Here is a 6,238-nt window from a genome sequence, read left to right as displayed (position 1 = left end):
CGCAAGAGGAGAGGTGTTGAGATTTGGGCTGCCACTGTCTATGAAGAACACAGAGAAGATGTCAGCCAATGAAAGTCAGATAGGCAGGCGATGTGTCCATGGCTCCCACTTCCTGAAGGAACCACTCCCCTTCAGCATTGATGTGGAGAACCTCATCTTCTCAAGGTTTAACCAAATGGCTCATTGAGTTTGCCCAGGATGCTATGAGCTTGCTGGCTTTGGGCATGGGGCTACTTTTGTGCCATTGAATTCATCAGAGCTTTATTGGGCACCTTTATTGATTAGAACCTAGTGGAGTGGGTAGGGAGCAAGTTTACAGCTCATTGCAAGACAAGGTTGAGTAGATGGGCCATGGGGGCTGGATTTCTCAGCATGGGACGTTGGGATGAGGAGATGAACCATAGGGGGCTTGAGAGTGGGAAGTGTTTCATCTGAACCATGGAGGACATGCTAATGACCACTGGGATAATGGTACTCATGGTCAATGGAGCATCTCAGGAAGTGAGGGACATCATATCTTGGGTAGAGACGCAGGGATGGGGGCTGGATGGGAAGGTCACCTGTCAGCTCTTGTTGAGTGGGATGCGCCAGCTCTGGTCAGGTGCATCTCTCCCAGTGACACCGTTAATGTGATCACCAGAGAACCCTCCCTTGTTAGCGGTCCTGGAAACCTAGGAGCAGAAGCAGCACCCAAAGGGGAGACCACTGTGAGTAGCATGACAAACGCACAATGGCCAGGACAGAACTGGAGAAAGGAATTGCAGGTACCCATGCTCAGCACACCTTGAGCACTGAGAAGGTGCAGAAATGGTGGTGTCTCATCTGAGTTGGAGAAATAGAAGAAGCTGGCAAAGGGCATGTAGCCAGGGGAAGAGATGCCATGTTCTAGACTCTTACACAATTTGAGTCTCTGAAGCTTGAAAAATCTCACAACGCACCTCCATGGTAGAGATTTAACTCAGCAGGCATGGATTGTCTACACCTGCCCCTTCCAGGGTAAGGTCTAGCCCTTGATCAGCTCCTAGAAGTTCACCTATGAACCCATGAAATGTCCTGTCTGATGAGTGTCTCTGTTTGCCTGGAGCCACGGTATGGGGTTTATGCTATGATGTGATTTAAGATGGGGCTTGAGGTCATGCCATAGCCAGCATTTTGGAGGAGCTGGTGATGGAGACTCAGCTCAGTCATGTGGACACTCCATGCTATGTGACTGACCCTAAGAAAATGCCTGGACTTCAAGGCTTGGTGAACATTCGTGGTTGGTACTGCCTCATCCATGTTGTCATACACGGTCACTGGAACACGTAAGTAACATCCACAAGTCCATGGGGAGAGGACACCTGGAAGAGTTCAGACCCCATCTCTCTTGGACTGTGCCCCATGCATCTCTAGGTCTTCCTGATTTTCATCTGTATTTTTTTTTGTTTGTTTGTTTTATTAAACCAGAGCCATGGGAGTAAGAGCTTTGTAGAATTCTGTGAGTCCTTCTACTGAATCACAGTACCCGTGTCGATTCTCAAGGACCCCGACATGATATCTCTTCACTGTCATGAAGGCCACCATGTCTGGCTGAGCATGACACACAGAAAAAGATTAACAAGTGCTGACTGGTCTGAAGGAATGACAGCGTGATGTTTCTTGGGACCCCTTTGTTCCATCTTTGCTTCAAGTGCTTTTGCCTTGGCCTTTTTAGATCTGCCTGAAGCTCCCACCGGGATGTGGAGAAGGAGAAAAAGAGTAAAGGGACCATGTCTGCCTTGAGGTGGCTCACAAAGGTCCTGTAGGACTGCCTGGGGAGAGCACAGAGACCAAACGGGGGAACTGGAGGCCAAAGTCAACCGTGGTCACACACATACTAGACTGCTGGAAATTCGCCTCTCTGCAAGTATAACAAAATGTACTATTCTCTTCTTCTTTCTTTATTTGGGACTTGGATTTTTCACTGACGCAACAGGTTTTAACTTTTGTTAAAGGTTAAGTTTAGTCTTTGCTGTAGGTCACATTCTGAGAATTTAATGTGGAAGTAGATTTGCACACCATGGTCTTCTAGGAACTCCTAGAGAAGAAAAGGTTAAAGTGTTCCCTATAGCTGCAACCCTCCTCCACATTGTCACTCCAGCCAGATGGTTGTCCCCGGTGGGATGTACCCAAGGGCCTGGTGGCAGGTCACCAAGGGTGGTATTGCTGGAAAGTCAGAGCCTGTCATTCACTCTGAAGAGCTCGTTTGTGCCTAGAGGTGTAGGTGGACACTTGGCAGGTGTCTTTGTCTCTGGTAGTGTGCCAGTCAATGACTCACTTCTGGACTCTCTACTGCTGTTCATGGGCTCCTCTTCCAACTGTGGCATGAAGGATGTGGGACAAGAAATTAAGGGGAAGACCCAGGCCTCCTTTCTCTGAAAAGAAAAATAAGATAGTTCATCAAGCAGACTTGCTAAAGAATCCATCTATAATGATAATGATGGCGGTGGGGATGGAGATGGTGGTGACGGTGGTGATGGTGAAGATGGTGATAGTGAAAATGAAGATGATGATGGTCATGGTCATGGTGAAGATGGTGATGATGGTGGTGGTGAGAAGTCAGCTGGGAGGGAAGATGAAAAGAATAGAGATTAGGACAGTTTAGGACAGTGGGAGCATGTAGCATGAAGCATGTAGCTTCTGGCCACTTGGTTAATTAAGCCTCAGTCCCCCAGTGAAGATCTTCACAAATGAGGGACCCACCCTGACCCTGAGTCTCTTCATTGGTAAATGGGAGACTAGTCCTCCTTTCTGCAATGCATGGTGAGGGTCCATTCAGTTCAGATGGCGAAACTCTGTTTCACTGTGTGGATAATTTTATGACTTGGGATGGCACCAATAAACCATACACATTAAAAGTAAATACTTGAACACATCGTGTTGTGTATGCTTGCTTGTAAAGGCAGCTCCGTTTTCCAGACGATGGGCATTTCCGGCAGACCCACACATTTTGCTTCTCATTCTCCTCCTGTCCCTCAGACCCTTGCCTCCCCCTGTTATGCTCAGGCCCTCTGGGCTCCTGGCCCCCTGTCATTTCTGCTGAAAACTGTAGGGGACCCTCCTTGGATCTATGGGCTCTCTTTCCTGTTTATCTCTCCCCTCCCCACTCTGCACTCCCTCGACTCAGTCTCTCACCCTCTTCTCCTTATAGGTCATCAGTTCTTTCTCCCATGATCTCAAATCAGGGGCTTTGCCTGGTCCCTATTTGGGTCCCTGTCCCTAAGTCATGCCTGGAAATTCTCCCAAGTCTTCAGCTAGGGCAGCCACAGCACTCGCCTGCCTGCTTCCCATTTCTGGGGGGTCACTGTCCTATGTTGCATGAACTCCAATGACTTCAAAATCATTGTTTCATGTTGCATAAGGTTGAATGGTATCTCCCCCAAAATGGTACCCAGTGGGAACCTTGCAGTGGGACCTTCTTTGGAAATAGGGTCTTCGCAGTTGTAATTAGTTAAAGATGATGTCGTTCTTGATTAAGGTGGTATTAAATCCAGTGACAGGTGTCCTTACAAGGGACAGAGGAAGAGAGACACAGACACAGAGGAGAAGCCATGTGACAATGAAGGCAGAGATGGGAGGGACGTGGCCCCAGGCACAGGGATGCCTAGAACCCCAGAAGCTGGAAGAGGCAAGAAGGCCCCTCCCTTGGAGACTCTGCCCCACCTGGATCTCAGCAACCTTACCTGGACCTTAGACTCTGGTCTCCAGAATCCGAGCATCTTCAAATCTGCTTCCCAATCCTAGAGGGATCTGCCCTGGCCTGTGGACATGGTGAGGGTGACATATTTTCTTGACGTAAGACATGGTTGGGAAGAAGTAATGGTCTGTGTGGTGTGAGTCTTCTCTGCCTTTGTCTCCCATTCCAGGCCAGGAAGCCCAGGTTCCTCCTTCACAGTGTGGGGCATGAGCATGCAGGGTGCTTTCCATTCTCCTGAAATATAGTTCCTCTGAGCTGATGGCAGCTGTGGTTCCTGAGTCTCCTTCTGTTCCTTTTCTTAGAGGCAGGAGTAGGCATCAGAGGGTGGGTGGGAAGGGGCCAGAAGCTCGGTGACAGAAGTGAGAAAGACACCCCCAAAGTCACAGCTAATGTTGAGGAGAAGCCCATTTGATGCCACAGGTGACATCGGGATGTACAAGACCCCAGAGAGAGACAGGGTCATAGAGTGAACCATTCAGCCACTTAACAAGGGGACACAGTGATAAATGCAGGCACTGACTTAGGACGGGTGTCTAGAAATGACTTCTATCACTGTGTCATAACAAAAATGGATGTATTGTCAACATCTCCTTAAACAGAGTGAGGAATGAAATGGAGAGAATACTTTCTAAAGCAAAAGGTCTTCTTCTGCACATGGAGAACCTCCTTATGTTGATACTCTGCGTCAACCAAAAAGAGGTAACGTCCAGGTGGGAAAGCAGGGGGGAGCTGGGACCTAGTCTTGCCTGTACAAGAGGGTTCTGCACCATAAGCTATTCCCACAACTTGCAGGTGGTCTAAGGGAACTGTGTTTTATCAATGTTGTCCCCAAAATTACGTTTAAATGCTCTTATTCCACAAGGTCTAGGATCAATGAGCAAAGACTATAGGAAATGTGGTGGGTCATTGGCATACTGGGTGTCCTGAAGCCAGGGGTTTAATGACTTTGTCTGCTGACCCTCTTTCCTTTGTAGTCCTATAGAGTAGTAGCTCCCGTCCTTGTCCTCAGCTTCAAAAGCTCATGCTCAGCCACCCAGAGATGGAAAACCAGCTCTAGTTCTCTAGCCAGCATACACCACCAAGCAGCCACCGAGTATCTTGTAGGACCAAGACTGCCCTACAGGAATCCAAGGGGTTCTCTGCTGTGCCTGGGTCATGCATGGTGAGAATCTGGGCTTCCGTAAGTTGTGTTGTTTTCTCTCATTTTCAAGAGGCGATAAGCAAAGTGGTGCTGGGAACTTGATTTTTTCAGCAACCAATTTACAAGCCAACTATAGGGCGACTCATTGGAGATGATCCACCCAGCCACTGTTTGACCACATAATAATGAGATTCTAATTCCTTAGGAGGACAGCAGCTTCGTTATTAAAATAGTCTTCATATTTGAGGTTTTTTTCATAGTTTTGTGAAACGCATTCGTTTTCCTTAGAAAGCCAAGAGATTAAAAAGGGGAAATAAAGAACAGAGATATTGCAGAGAAAGACGCATTTTAAAAGGCCTTTTGAAAACCTGTAGTGATATAGTGATATAGTAAATGATGACATACAAGAGAAGGCTGGTGGGTGAACACTGAGACATTGGTCAGGAACACGTCAAGGGTGTCTGTTGTCATCAGAGCCATTCAACATTGTATCTGAGGTCTTGGTCAGCTCACACACATGCAAAATAAGATAAATAGCAAAGACAAGGGAGAAAATGCCTGCAATCGAGAGGTGGTATGATTGATTGTTTATGCAGAAAAATCCCAGACAGACAGGGGTGCCTGGTTGGCTCAGTAGAGCCCATGACTGTTGATGTCAGGGTTGCCCATGTTGGGCAGGGAGACTATTTAAAATATTAAAGAAAAGAAGAAAATTAAAAAAAAAATCTCAAAGTGTAAGGTACGTTGGCCAACCTCTCTGCTACAGGATTAATAATGACTCAAAAAAAAAAAAAAATGGCGACACTCTGGCTCAGCTAAAACCTGACAAAGTAAGAGGAATTTAAAAAGAAAACCATTTATTTCTAATTGCACCAAAAGCTATCAATCTTCTAGGAAAACCCTGAAGAAGAAGAAGAAAAAAAAAGCGTAGATTTCATTTGGAAAATCACAAGAATATATTGAAGAGCATGAATCAGGACACAGATCTACGAACGTTATACCGCGTCACTGGACAGGAACCCATCATATGAGAAGTTGATGGTTTCTTCCCGATAAAGGCACACATTCAATTTAATCTCAAAATCCCAACAAGGTTTTTCTTCAATCTTGGCAAGTTGATTCTAAAATTCTCATTGAACACTATAAACAAAAATGCAGGGACGTGTCTCACGGTTGTAGAGAATTATTTCTTTATCGACGTGTGGGAAAAGAAGCCACAACGTAAGGATGAATATATTTGACTCCACTTTAATATAAAATACTCGTTTCAGCAAAGACACTGTCAACCATTGAAAAGAAAGAGCCAATTAGTAGGAAAATGTTCTCTCCTAGCATACAAAAAAGGGTAGCCACGCATGTATCCACGGAAGGATAATATAAAT

The sequence above is a fragment of the Mustela lutreola genome, chromosome X (genome assembly GCF_030435805.1).
Source record: "Mustela lutreola isolate mMusLut2 chromosome X, mMusLut2.pri, whole genome shotgun sequence".
Lineage (NCBI taxonomy): Eukaryota > Metazoa > Chordata > Mammalia > Carnivora > Mustelidae > Mustela > Mustela lutreola.
This window is presented reverse-complemented; position numbering follows the sequence as displayed.